This window comes from Antechinus flavipes, chromosome 4 (assembly GCF_016432865.1).
Source record: "Antechinus flavipes isolate AdamAnt ecotype Samford, QLD, Australia chromosome 4, AdamAnt_v2, whole genome shotgun sequence".
Lineage (NCBI taxonomy): Eukaryota > Metazoa > Chordata > Mammalia > Dasyuromorphia > Dasyuridae > Antechinus > Antechinus flavipes.
The window spans coordinates 74,143,325-74,158,754 of NC_067401.1; positions in this window are offsets into that span (position 1 = coordinate 74,143,325).

Here is a 15,430-nt window from a genome sequence, read left to right on the forward strand (position 1 = left end):
CCTTGCCGCTCTTCAGTTTTCTGGGCTGGGTTATCAATGGGTTATTCATTTCCTGGCACTTAACTGTGACCTCTTCTGTTTTCTTCACACTTTCTCTGGTGACCATTTCAGCTCTCATGTCTTAAATTGCCATCTTTATACAAATAACTGCCAGATTTATAAATCGGCTTAGCCTGAGAATGTCTGCTTAGCTCCAGACCCATTTACACATTTCAAACTGAGTGTGTCCAAAATACAATTCATGCTCTTTCCCCCCAAACCCACCTCTTTTTCCAATTTCTCTATTTTTGTTGAGGACATATCAATCCTCTAATATCAAAGTTTGAGATCTAAGAGTTAGGACTTCTCATTCTCCTTGATTACTTTCTTCCCAAATATAATAATAAATGGGCAAGTATTATGATGTCCACAAAAATATTTCTCTCTGTCCCATTCTCTCTTACTTCCATGGCTACACCATGTTAGTTGAGTCTCTCCTTGCCATCCCACTCCCCACCCTGGACTTCTGCAACAGCCTTATCTGGAAAGCAAATCTATCCCACGTCTCCTCTTCCCAAACCGTACTCCATGGAACTATCAAAGCAATATTCTTAATACAAAAGTATGATAACTTGACTCCCTTGTTTGATAAGTACAGTGGCTCACTAGTATGTTTAAGATCAAATAAAAATTCCTCTTTTGGGCATTTAAGTCCCTTCATAATGTGGCTCTAGCTTACTTATTCAGACTTATTACATATTACTACTCTTCATATATCTATTGTTTTCTGTTATGCCTCACATAAGAAATCCTACCTGTTAACATCATACTTTTGTGCAGGGTGTCCCCATGTCTAGATTGCATTTTATCTTCACCTGGACAAAGTAATTCCTTTTGAAACTCAGATCAAGTTGCTACCTTATACACAAGACTTTTCCTGATTCCCCATTTGCTTTCCTCCCCATTATCGTACATTTACTTTGTATACAGAGCACCTAGGTGGATAAAATGAAAGACCTGGAATAATGCATTTCTGATTATAAGGAAAATTGAAGGGGCTTTTGTTGTGTTTCATTTATTGTTCAGTCATTTCACCGGTATCCAATTCTTCCTGACCCTATTTGGAGTTTTCTTGTTAGAGATACTAGAATGGTTTGACATCCTCCTTTCCCCGTTCATTTTCCAGATGAGGAACTGAGGCAAACCGTTAATTAATTTGCCCAGAGTTACAGAGCTAGGAAGTGTCTGAGGACAGATTTGAACTCATGAAGATGAGTCTTCCCTACCTACAAGCCTGACACTTTATCCACTGCACTATCATGCTGCTCTTTTCCACAAAGTTATATTTTATTTACATCTTGGAAAACGACCCACTCATTTTCTATAAGTATTGATTCACTAAGGAGCTTGTATTAGCTTTATAGATATGTATCAGGTCTTTAAAGATGCTACCTCAATCTGTCTTCCTGCTAGATACTTCACTAGTGTCTAGAAACTAGAGATACAAACAAAAGTGAATCGGTCTCTGTCCTTAAGGAGTAGTGGGAATACACATGTATGTATTTAAGTACATCCATAATATATATTAAAAAGTACAAAGTAATTTAGATGGAGAAGAACTGGAATTTGGGAACAGAAGAAAACTGGGAATGACTTCATGAAGGAAATAGTGCTTGAGCTGAGAAATGGAAGGAAGCTAAGAAGTTTAATGGCAAATATAAAAAGAAAGTGAGTTCCAGACATAGAACATGCTTTGGGAAGTATGGAGACAAGAAATAATACGTTGTTTCATATGAGAAGCAAGGAGGTCAAATAGGTTGGATTGGGAGTAATATGAAATAATTCTGAAAAAGAAGGTTTGAGCTACATGCTTAAACAGTTTAGATACTTTATTTTTATTTTTTTTTTTATTTTTATTTTTTTATTATAGATTTTTACTTACAAGATATATGCATGGGTATTTTTTCAGCATTGAAAATTGCAAAATCTTTTGTTCCAACTTTTCTCCTCCTTTCCCCCACCCCTTCCCCCAGATGGCAAGTTGACCAATACATGTTAAATATATTAAAGTATAAGTTAAATATAATATATATTTACATATCCAAAGTTATTTTACCGTACAAAAAGAATCGGACTTTGAAATACTGTACAATTAGCCTGTGAAGGAAATCAAAAATGCAGGCAGACAAAAATAGAGGGATTGGGATTTCTAGGTAGTAGATACCTTATTTTTCAAAAAAAGAAAAGAAATTTGTATTTGATCTTAGATCAAAAAAGCACTTGCACTTATTAAGCAAGCATGTATCATATTTAGATCGGTAATTTTGGAATATCCTCCTGACAGCTGTGTGGGAAATGGAGAGGAGATGGGCAGGGAGAACTTAAGGGAGACCAAATAAAGGAGGCTCTCACAATAGTCTGAGCAAAAGAGGATGAGATTAGAAACAGAGTTGTGGCCTTTGAAGGGGGGAAAAAAGAGACAGGTAACAAAGATACTATTAATAAACACTTATGCAACTTACTGGATATGAATGAGGAAAAGGGAGTTGAGAATGGCTCTAAGGTTTCAAACTAGTAGCTAGGATGGCTGCAGCCTTGATAGAAACTGGAAAGACAGGAAGAGGAATGGGTTTTAGAAGAAAAAATAACGGGTTCTTTTTTGGACATTCTCATTTGAAATTTTCAGTAAGCAGATAGTAACTACAGATTAAGAAAAAGACCAGAGTTAGCTACAAATATATATATGTATGTAAATATGGGTACAGATATAGCTACAGTTAGATGTTTGTAGGCTGATCTATCCACATCTATCTAGAAATATATCTATAAGACATCAGCCCACAAATGATAATTGAACCCATGGGAGCTTACTAAGAAGATCATTGAGAGAGCCAAGAAAGAACAGAAGAGGGCCCAAGCCAGAGATTGTGGTACATCCACACTTTGGTGAGAGGATATGAATAATGATGCAGTAAAGAAACTGGCAAGAAAGAGTGAAACAGGAAAGAAGAGAGCGCTAGAGAGCATAGTCACAAAAATCCAGAGATAAGAAAGTGTCTGGGAGAAAATACTGAATAGTGTCAAAGAGAGTTCAAAAAGCATCAAGATAGAGAACAGATCATTGGTAACTGCAAAGAGCAGTTATAGCAGAGTGATGAGATGGAAAACTGAAAGGGGTTTGAAGTGAGAGACGAACAAGCAGAGGCAAGAATGGAAATAGTCATTAGGTGTCAGGACTTTGCCTGAAATACTTCCTGAAAAAAATCTCTCCTCGATTCTTTTCTCAACTTTAGAGATGATGGTATCCATTATGCAGAACAAATTATCTCCATTAACTGCTTCCATTTGATACAAAAAGTTTTTGAGAGTTGAAAAAAATATTATTTCTTTTTAAGTTTTTAGATCACTAATCCAATTAGTTTATTTTAATATATAGTCTATGGCAAAGATTCAAATTTTTTTTTACTATATAGCAATGTGATTTTCTTCAATTTTACTGAGTAGTGACTCCATTTGCCAGTATATTTTAGCTATAATTTTTTCAAATACGAATGCTTTATATACATTAACTTCTTAGTCCTCTATTGTGTTCCAGTAATGAAGTGATCAATAAACATTTATTAAGTATCTGTTAAAAGGCACTGTGATAAAATACTTAGGATTCAAAAAGAGGACAAAGACAGTCCCTCTCCTCAAGTATCTTACAATCCACTGGGGAAGCAACATACATGGAATCTATATCTGGAATTAAGAGCAACTAGGAAATGCTTCCCACAAAAAATGGAATTTTTTGTTGTTCTGTTGTTTCAGTCATATCTGCCTCTTCCCCTCTTCCTGACACCATTTGAAGTTTTCTTGGCAAAAACACTGGAATGGTTTGCTATTTCCTTCTCTACCTCATTTTACAAGTGAAAAACTGAAGCAAACAGGGTTAAGTGACTTGCCCAAAGTCACATAGTTAGTACATGTCTGAAGCCAGATTTGAGCTCAGGAAAATGAGTCTTCCTGACTTTAGGTTTGGCACTCTATCCCACTACAACTTAAAAGAAGCCAAGAAATCAGTAGGCAGAGTTGAGGAAGGGAAGTATTACATGCATGGGATATAGCCAGAGAAATTGCCTACAACTGAGATGGAGTGTCATGTTCATGGAATAGGCAAGATCAGAATATTTGGAGTTAACACTTGTAAGTATGGGAAATTAGAGTTGTAAGAAGACTGGAAAGGTAGGAGGGGACTAAGTAAGAGCATTGAATGCCAAAGTACAGCATTTTGTATTTAATCCTGGAGATGACAGGGATCCACTGGAGTTTATTGAGTAGGAGAGCAACATGATCAAACCAATGCTTTAGGTGGCTAAATGGAGGATGGATTGGGAAAAGTCTTGAGGCAGGCAGTCCCTGCAGGCTGTTCAACACTCCATGCATGAGGGAATAAGAGCCTGCATTATAATAGTAGCAGAGTCAGAGGAGGGAAAGGAGCATCCTTGAGATGTTGCAAAGGTAAAATTGACAAGCCATGGCCACAAGTTAGGGATGAGAGTTAGTAAAGAGTTGAGAAAGAAATCTAGGTTGTGAATCAGGAGGAATGGGAGGACTGTTTAGCCCTCTACAGAAATAGAGAAGGTAAGAAGAGAGAGAATGGGTATAGTGGTAAAGATTTTGTGTTCTGGAAATATTTCACTTAAAATATCTATCAGATATCCAGTATGACATGATTGAAAGGCAATTGGAAATATGAGATCGGAGGTCAGCAATGGATACAGGATGGGCAGATTTGAGAGTAATCAGCATTAAGATGGAAAGTAATTGCAACTATAGGAGTTGATGAGATCGCCAAATGAAGGAGGAACCAGGTAGAAAAGAGCCTGGGATAGGGCTATAATTAGTGTGTGAGATCTGGAAGAGATTTCAGCAAAAGAGCAATTAGGTAGGAGGAAAACCAGAAGAGACTGGGTACTCCCAAAACCTATGGAGTAGTTTCATGAAGAATGATCAACAGACTCAAAGGCCACAAAGAGATTTAAGAGGTATGAAAACTGAGAAAGACTACTGAATTTGGCAAAGGGGAAGTCATTAATAACTTTGGAGAAAGAAATTTTTGTGGAAGGGTGGAAGCAAGTATTACAAATGGTCTTTTTGTGAAGTTTAAATACAAAGGGCAGAAAAGATAATGGACAAAAAGTTATGGTTGATCTGCTTCTCTAGTTTTTCAAGGGCCAGAAATTCTTCTGCCATCAGTTCTTATTCACTGTTTTTTCACATCTTCTTTTTCATAAAAATTTTCTGACTTTAATTCTCTGAAAGAGCCAATGGAACTTTTGACTAGTATTTAATTAGATATGCAAGTAATTTGAGAGACAGTGCTGTTTATACTGTTTTTACTCAGCTGAATAATGAACAGTTCTATTTGTTCATTTCTTCCTTAAGAGATGTTAAGAGAAGTATGTACTTAAATATTGTTGGTGGTTATTTTCCTAGTTCTGGTACCATGGTGAGTCATAAGCTCTCTGAAATTCTTCTTCCTCAACTGTAAAATGGGCATAATATTTATCCTATCTACTTCACTGTAAAAATCAAATGAGAACATTTTAAAAGCACTCTGCAAATCTTAAAGTGCTATATCAGTTATTCTTGATTTCATTTTCATTTTTTCCTCATTTAAAAATTCTCTTGTATGTCCTAGGTTTACTCAAATATTTGATATATTTTGTCTTCATGTAAAATGGTACTTATTTTTCTATTTTTCCTAGAATCTTCCTACCAAAGTAAAATTTTGAGTATTTTATATCTTTGACTTAAATAAAGTAATGGATTTTTTTGCTAATGGTCAGATTTTCTAAATATATAATCATGTCATGTAAATAGAAACAACTATTTTAACTTCATTGCCAATAATATATTATTTTATTTTTTATCTTGTTTTGCCATTTCTACGATTTCTAAGATTATTTCAGAGAAAAAATGAATAGTTTTATTTACATCTTTTTTTTCATTTTATTCATTTATTTTTATTTACAAAACATATGCATGGGTCATTTTTCAACACTGATCCTTGCAAAACCTTCTGTTCCAACTTTTCCCCTCTTTCCCTGCCCTCTCCCCATATGACAGGTACTCCAATACATGTTAAATATGTTAAAGTATATGTTAAATCCAATATATGTATACATATTTATACAGTTATATTGCTGCGCAAGAAATATCAGATCTAGAAAGAAAGAAAAAAACCTAAGAAGGAAAACAAAAATGCAAGCAAATAACAGAAAGAGTGGAAATGCTATGAGAGTGGTCCACACTCAGTTCCCATAGTCCTCTCTCTGGGTGTAGCTGATTTTTTTCATCACTGAACAACTGGTACTGGTTTGAATCATCTCATTGTTGAAGAGTCACATCCATCAGAATTGATCATCGTATAATCTTATTGTTGCTGTGTACAATGACCTCCTGCTCCTGCTCAATTCACTCAGCATGAGTTCATGTAAGTCTTTCCAGGCTTTTCTGAAATACTCCTGCTGGTCATTTCTTACAGAACAATAATATTCCATAACATTCATATACCATAATTTATTCAGCCATTCTCCAATTGATGGGCATCCACTCCGTTTCCAGTTTCTGGCCACTACAAACAGGGCTGCCACAAACATTTTGGCACATACAGGTCCCTTTCCCTTCTTTAGTATCTCTTTGGGATATAAGCCCAGTAGAAACACTGCTGGATCAAAGAGTATGTACAGTTTGATAACTTTTTGAGCATTGTTCCAAATTGTTTTCCAGAATGGTTGGATCCATTCACAATTCCACCAATAATGGTTTCCTGCATTCCCTCCAACATTCGTCATTATCTTTTCCTCTCAACCTAGACAATCTGAGAGGATATAGTGGTATCTCAGAATTGTCTTAATTTGCATTTCTCTGATCAATAATGATTTGGAGCATCTTTTTATATGATTAGAAATAGTTTCAATTGATTCCTTTGAAAATTGTCTTCATATCCTTGGACCTTTATCAATTGGAGAATGACTTGATTTCTTATAAATCTGAGTCAATTCTCTACATATTTTGGAAATGAGGTCTTTTTCAGAATCTTTGAGTTTTACATCTGTTTTTAAAGACAACTTGAGTTTGAATTTTACTTCAGACATTTAGTCTTGTGCCTGAGTAAATCTCTTAATGTCTGTTTCAGTTTCCTCATCAACAAAATGGGGATTATAATAGCATCTACCTCATAGAGTTATTATAAGAAGTCAAATGATATAACATGTAAATATAACATAGCATCCACTTTACTATGAAGATCAAATGTGAAATCTTAAAGCACTTTATAAATACTAGATACATCTAATGCTGTTAAAGTAATATACCATATTACTTTATCATATCATATACAATATTAGCTTGAAATATATAATTTTATCTTAAAGAAATACATTGACATATATAAATGATTGATATAGTTTAATTTATTTTATTAAACATTTTCTCTAAATATAGTGATTACATCCTCTTTCTCTCTTGCTTACACAGTTTATTATACTGATTGTATTTCTCTATTAGATTAACAAATTATAGAGAATTTGTTTGTTAAATCATCTAGACACAGTATCTTTTTTTTTTTTTACAGGTATTTGGTTTTGTCTTCTGCAACTGATTTACTTGGGTTATCAACTTTTCATTTTCTTAATTTTAGTAATTTGTATTTTTGAAAATAATCCTATAGAGTCACAATTTTATTATTATGAGCTATGACGTTGCTATCATAAAGGCGAAGTCCATCTTAAGAAAATATACACAGTAACTACTATGAAAGAAAAGAATTGTATTTAGCATGGTTTCATTAAGTCTTGGTTGAAATTAACCAAAAATTAACTGATAAGAAAAACTGTATTTCTTTCTACTAAATAGATCAGGATGATGTCACTGGTATAGGGAGCTCCTGAATGAAGAAAATCCCTCTATCAATCAATGAAGGTGAGCATTTTTCTCTGTAATTTAAAATTTGGAGAGAGTTACCAAGAACAGTGAATGATTTACCCTGGCTCACACTGACAATATGAGTTCAGAGGCAAGATCTGAATTCAAGTCTTCTTGGCTTCAAGGACAGATTTCTAATCTCAACAATATAGAACAAAAATCAAATTCAGACTTGAAAGCATCAAGTTAAACAAGTCTATTATGCTACATAGATATATTTTTAAATGACACTTTCAATTTTAAACACACACACACACACCTGATCAGGTCTACTTAATTAGCTCTTAATAAGAAATTTCGTCTACTAATTCAGGTCAGCACTTTCTCTGCAGCTGAAAGTTTCAGAGAGCTTCTAAGGGGCTTGGGAGACTAAATTATTTTACTACACAGCTACTATGGTGTCAGAAGCAAAGTTTGAATCCAGATCTGACTTTGGAGCCACTCTCAATTCACTACACCATACTAGTGCTTTCCCGTGTGTGTGTGTGTGTGTGTGTGTGTGTGTGTATCCAATCTGTTCTCCTCTTCTTGTTTAATTCTGGGTACTTGTGTACTCTGTCTTTGGTACTGATGAGTACCATAAGTTGTTTATTCTATTTGGTGTCAATCAAGAAAGAAGATAATTCTTCATCTAGTTGATCTTTCCTGCATGGTTGGTAAGGTCAAATTCTTTTGAATGGTTACAAAATCATATTGAACATACTGAATTGAAACCAACATGTTATTATCCACAAGAAGCATATGGAGTACCTTATCAATATTGCACAAGGAATTCCCCATCAATTTGAGACTCTGTGTTGGATTTTCCCCATAACAATGGCAAAGACTTTTGGGGAACATATCTCCCTACTTCATACCTCAACCTTTTTTGGAACAGAAAGACACTGAAAAAAGTTATCTTTGTTTAATTTTTCAACAAATTTTTCATGATTTTGGTGTATAAACTTTACTGAGAGAATTTACTGAAAGAGAGCCAATATTTTGCTCTTCTAAATAAAATGCTTTTTCATAATTTGTAAATGGCCAGTGCAACTGACCAGCAAAACTGCCAAGTCAGACCCAAACCAGATTAAAATGTAAATGAGAAATATTTAACAAACTAAAAAAAAAAAATTCAACATAGGTAATCTTAATTTATCATTTTCTAAGTCAATATGCAGCTACAGCAATTTGTTTCTATTTGAGTTTGGGGCCATGTGTCTAGAGATCTTTCATTCAGTTATGCACTGGTGAGCATGAGGTTGATGTAACCTATCACTGCTGAAATCTTGCCTGTTTCCTAGTATTATTCTCACTGAAGATGTCCTTGATGTATCTGTAGAAGATCCTCCTAAAAATTCTCTACAGAAAATGCTTAGATTGACATTTTCTAATTGTTTTCTAAGATGCTTTTCCTAATTATTAATAATATTTGAGAACTCTCATACTTCAGGTCTCCTTTTTTTCCCCTCATATTCTGGGTGAATCAATCAAAATAAATAAAATTGAAAACAAGAAAATAATTGAAATGATAAGCATACCTAAAAGCTTTTGCTAAAAAAAAAAGATCAACAAACTGAAAAATAATGGGCAATTAAAATTTTTTTTAAAAGTAAGAAAACACATATAACTAAAATAGAAATAAGGAAGAATATCACAAGGGCAAAGAGATCAAGAAAATTATCAGAGATTACTGAATTCAAGTATGTAAATTGAAAGATGCTTTCTGTCAAGCTACATGTAATAGTCTGGGAGAAATGTGTTTTTTATCCTTTTATTTTTGTATATGATTACAGTAAATTAATATTTCATGTTATTATAGAATTTCACTTAGAGGGCTATTCTTGGATTAGATGTAACTTTTACCATATTATCAAAGATATACAAATGAGAGCATCTGGAACATCTTGCTATCCTTTTGTTTGTACTCTGAACAGGACATTTTTTGTGATAACCAACACTAGGAAAGCTTGTATCTCCTGTTTTATTCTACCATTCACCTTGGCAATCAGCAAACTGTTAAAAGTTATTGCCACAGTTGCAGTCATTCTAAAGTTTCATATTTTAATATATATGGGGATACACTTTGAAGAAAGTTTTAAAGATATATTTTTATATAAATGATCTTAAAAATGAATAAATTTGGTGAGATCTTATATTCTTTTCAGTCAGTTGAGAAATCATTAGTGTTGTACAGAAAATTATGTGAAAGCCTGATTATTCCTTTTTATGTTTTCATCAAATACATGGACCATTCTGATAAAAATTTTAAAGCTCTGACACAGACTTTAAAGCTGGTAGTTGTTGATAAAAATTTATCTTTTTTTTTTTTTAGAGTAGAAGCAAAGTCATTTTTTTTCTAATTACAAATAATTATCCCACCCATGAAACAAAATCTCAATCATGTATTCTTTTTAAAAATTCATTTGCTCAAACCAAGTGATTTTTTCAATTTCATGGTTAAATAAATGTTCTTGCCACTTTTCACATAACAGACTGGTTACTGAGGCAGTAAAGAGTTCAAATCCTTCATTGAGGCAACAGTTTCTTATGGTTTCACTATCATCACCTATAAATACAGATCACTGGAAAACACTTCCATTCCATGTCAAATCTGTTTGTCTACTATGCATACTTTTTGATCCAGCAGTAACTCTCCTGGAATTATATCCCAAAGAGATCTCAAAGGAAGGAAAGGGACTCACATGTGCAAAAATGTTTGTAGCAGCCCTTTTTGTAGTGGCAAGGAACTGGAAACTGAGTGGATGCCCATCAGTTGGGGAATGGCTGAATAAGTTATGGAATATTGTTGTTCTATAAGAAACAATTATCAGGATAATTTCAGAGAGATATGGAGAGATTTACATGAACTGATGCTAAAGGAAGTGAGGAGAACCAAGAGAACATTGTGCATAGTAACAAAAATATTATGTGAGGATCAATTCTGATGGATATGGCTCTTCAACAATGAGGTAATCCAGATCAATTTCAATACACTTGAGATGGAGAAAGCTATCTGCATCAAAAAAAAAAAAAAAAAAAAAAAAAAAGAACTATGGGGACTGAGCACGGATCACAATATAGTATTTTCACCTTTTTTGTTGTTGTTTACTTGCTATTTGTTTTCTTTCTCGTTTTTTCCCCCTTTTTGATCTGATTTTTCTTGTGCAGCATAATAAATGTGGAAATATATATAGATGAATTGCACAGGTTTAACATATATTGGACTATTTGCTGTCAAGGGGAGGGAGTGGGGAAAGGAAAGGAGAAAAAATTTGGAATGCAAGATTTTGCGAGAGTGAATATTGAAAACTATCCAGGCATATATTTTGAAAATAAAAAGCTAAACCCTCCCCCAACAAAATTTCTCCTTTCCTTCCCTCCATCCCCTCCCTTAGACATCAAGTTATCCAATATATGTTAAACATGTGCAATTCTTCTATACATATTTCCACAATTATCATTTGCATATATTTTGAAAATAAAAAGCTATTATTTTCTAAAAACCTATTTAGAAAATAATAGCTTTTTATATATATCTTCCACTTTTATCTATAAATGAGCAAAACTACTAGATTTCAAACCAACTAGTCTGCAAGTTTAATTTCTTAAACTCCTTTTTCAGATGACAATATCTATAGTCTTCCACCATCTTTTTCCATAATGTTTAATAAATGAGCTTATACTCAGAATTAGTATTGCCCTTGACAGTCCCATTCCTTATTTTGGCAAAGAGATTAAATATATGAGAGCTCAAGAAGTCTGGGAGGTTGTTTCAACCTCCTTGTTATAGTGAGCATAAATGTTTAAATATTAAGTCTAAGACAACATTCCCACTTTTTGGAATTCATAATTTATTTAGGTGAGTTTGCAACTGTTGCCATTGCATTAAGTCCATTTTCATCTTAATTTTTTCTTCAAATTTAGAGTTTATTTTTCCCCTTGTTCTAATCAGTCAATTATTTTTTTCACCAAACATGACTGAATATTAACTATCTTCTATTTCTATACTCATCAAAATTTACTAGATAATATTTTTTAACATATTTCAGTACCTGCCAATTCTAATGTCTAAAGCTTTTGAGTAGTATAATTGTTTTCTGATTTTTCATTTTCAATTCTGAAATACTATTTTTCAACAAAAGTTTCCTATGTTCCCCTGTGCACAGTTTTACAATAAAGTCACTGAGTATCTGAGGATTTTTTTTTTTTTTTGAAAAGTGATTTTAAATAGAATAGAAATTTCAAGGATTTTCCTTCACCTACCCTCACATTTGAGGAAGGACAAGGGAAAAAGAGAGAGAGAGAGAGAGAGAGAGAGAGAGAGAGAGAGACAGACAGACAGACAAGCAATGTAGTTTAGTAGATTGAGCTGACCTTGGAGTCAGAAAGATCTGGATTCAAGTCTCACCTTTGACATACAATGACCATATAACCCTAGGCAAGTCATTTATTCTCTTAGTGCTCCAATCCACTAAAACAAAACTTTGCAGCATAGTTGCCATCTACACTGGTAGAGGGATTTTCCTCAAAGTAAATTTTTTGTAATAAAGAAATCACAAATCCAGGCTAATAATAATAACAATGATAATAACACAATAGAGCTATATCAAATTTACAACAAAAAATCATATTATTTATGTACTATTTATATGAAAACATGATAGAACAGTAAAAGTTACCATATATTCATATATATATATACACACACACACACATACACATGACTATGAATTTGATGGGAAGTAAAGAATAATTTTACCATTAAACCCGAGTGAAGCAGGTCTAAAACCTTTATTGTTCTGAATATTATATTTCTGTTAATTGAGGCTGAGATCACATTAGCTTTCTGGGAAGCCAGTTCATACTATTAATTCAAATTGAGAAGGCAGACCACTAAAAAACCTCAGGTTGTTTTCAGAGCTAATTTTTAAAATTCAAATGCAGAATTTTGTATTTATTCCTATTAAATTTCATATTACATAGACTTGGTCCCACCTTTCATTAGTCTACTGGCCTAACATCTTTAAATACTCTTGGGATGATTAGTTAGATGTCTCATTGAGCTTTCTTCAAACTGCTTTTTGTTGTTAAATGAGGCAATACTGCTCATAATGTTCCATCATCTTTCTCTGTAAGATTTTATAAACAAGTATAGCTCTTGACTACCACTTTTCCAGCTCACAAATAAATCAAGTATTAAATAATTAAAAGCAGTTTTCAGACTTTCAAAAATATTCTTATCATTTCAATTAATTTACATTGGTTAAACATTTCTAACAGAATCAATGTCAAAGTCCTTTCCTCCATCAATTTCAAATTTTTTTAAATTAAAAAAAGCCTTGTTTAGATAGGTTAAAAATTACTTATCTGTATGTCCAAAAAAGATGTCTACTCTGCATATGTTAAAATATTTATTCTATGAAAAATATAACAAGAATGACTGATTATATCAAGAAAGGCTTAAAAAAAGGGAGATATATGCTCACCAAAGGTATTCATCACTATCATGGAGAAGATCCAGCACAAAGTACAACTGGAAGGTATTCTTTAGAGATGATAATGTCTTCCAGATAATCTTGCTTGCAGATTTCACTCACTGAGTGCATCAAATTCTGGAACACTGCAAAGTCTTCTAAATAAGATTCACAATTGCTCAAAAGAATTTGGCCTAAATACCCACAATGGAAAAACCAAACGGATAAAAAATTCCTATAATGAAGACTGATAAACAGTTGGATAGATACTCATAGAATTTTTCAGTATACAAAAACAGCACAGACAATGCAAATGGACTCAGTGCCAGAACTGAACATTAGAGTGGGCTAAATTGCTTTTTGGAAAATGCCAAGTTGTTTTAGTGATCTTTCCTCTGAAACAAAAATTCAATATTCTTTTGGTGATATCGTATGGTTTGAAACTAGCAATGTTAAAGCTTGTAAAGATCTGAAGTTGTTGATCACTGAAAGATCAATAAAAGGACATATGATGAATATAAGGAGACTAACATATTAAAAGAAAAAATATGAAAAAAGTAAAGTAAAAAATTAGCTCAGGGACATGATTGAAAAGTATATGCTAATCACATAGAGCAAGAGATAAAAGATGGACAGTCCATATATTCCATTACTATTTCACAATGTCAGCAAAACTTATGGAAGGCATGCAACCCATTAAATGGCCCATGTGACAAATTTATGGAAGGACAAAGACAAGAACTGTGCATGCATGATTGAGTAGAACTGTGCATTATTGAAATACCCACATTCATAAAATCATCACAAAATCTTTGGAAAATCTGAGTAAATCATTTAATGTTCAGGCCTGTTCAGAAAATTTTGGATTCAACATTGTCATTCAATAAGTTACCTCTCTTTACCTATCTTATGTCTCCTAAAATATCTCTGCTTTACTCTAAGTCACTGATAAAGATATTAAACAGAACAAAACTAAGGAAAGGGCCCAGTGAGACTCCTATGGCAAACTTTTGCCAGGCTGATATGGAGCCATTAGTCTTTGGGTCTGTGCATTAAATTTGCTCTGAATCCATTACCTAGTGTCATATAGCAAAAATCCAGCACTGTGTTCACATGAACATTGGTGTCAAATTCCTGCTAAGATAAAGGCATATAACCTACTACTATATTTCCCTGAGTCACTGGTAAACGTAACCAAAAAAGGTAATCTCATTAGTTTGACACGATGAGTTCTTGATGAATTAGAAACTAGCTGGTATTGACCCTTGTTTCCCTTTCTATGTATTCACAAAATACTCTTTAACAACTTAATTTTTTCAGGAATTAGTCAAGCTTAAAGGATCTACCTTCTTCCCCTTTTGAAAAATTGGGACATTTTTTCATGACTATAGGATCGTTGATTTGGAACTGTGACCATGGCAAGTCATCTGGTCTAAATTTCTCTTTTTACAGTAAGAAAACTAAGGCCCAAAAAGGTGGGCAAAGGTCACAAAGGCAGGAAATAATTGAGTAATGCTGTGAACTCAGCTTTTTTAACTCCAAACCCATTATTCTTTCTTCTGCTACACATGGCTTCTTTGGCTCTCTAGTATTTTCAAAGATCACAGTCAGTGGCTCAGCACTTACATGGACAAATTAAGTATTGTATGATCAGAGCCATTTAATAACTGACCAATTGTTTCACTTGTAGTGTAGAGACTATAACAGTTATCTGTACTGTTTAAGTCCCATATCACTACTCTATCATGTCTCAGTATTTTATTTGTTTCTTTAGCTCACATTCCATTACCAAATTTCTTTAAGGAGTCACATTCATCATTAGTTAGTGATTTATCATGAGGTAATCGATTTACTGACTTGAAGAGCTCTGGCTTCCCTTCTTCATTCATACTCTATAAACTGCTGTACAGACATTTAGGGTCCCTGTTTTTGAATTTGTCTCCTATTAATTGATATTTTCCCCCCCACTATGTTTTAAGTCTACTGATCATAGTACTTACGTAACTGGAGTTATGGAGGGGAGG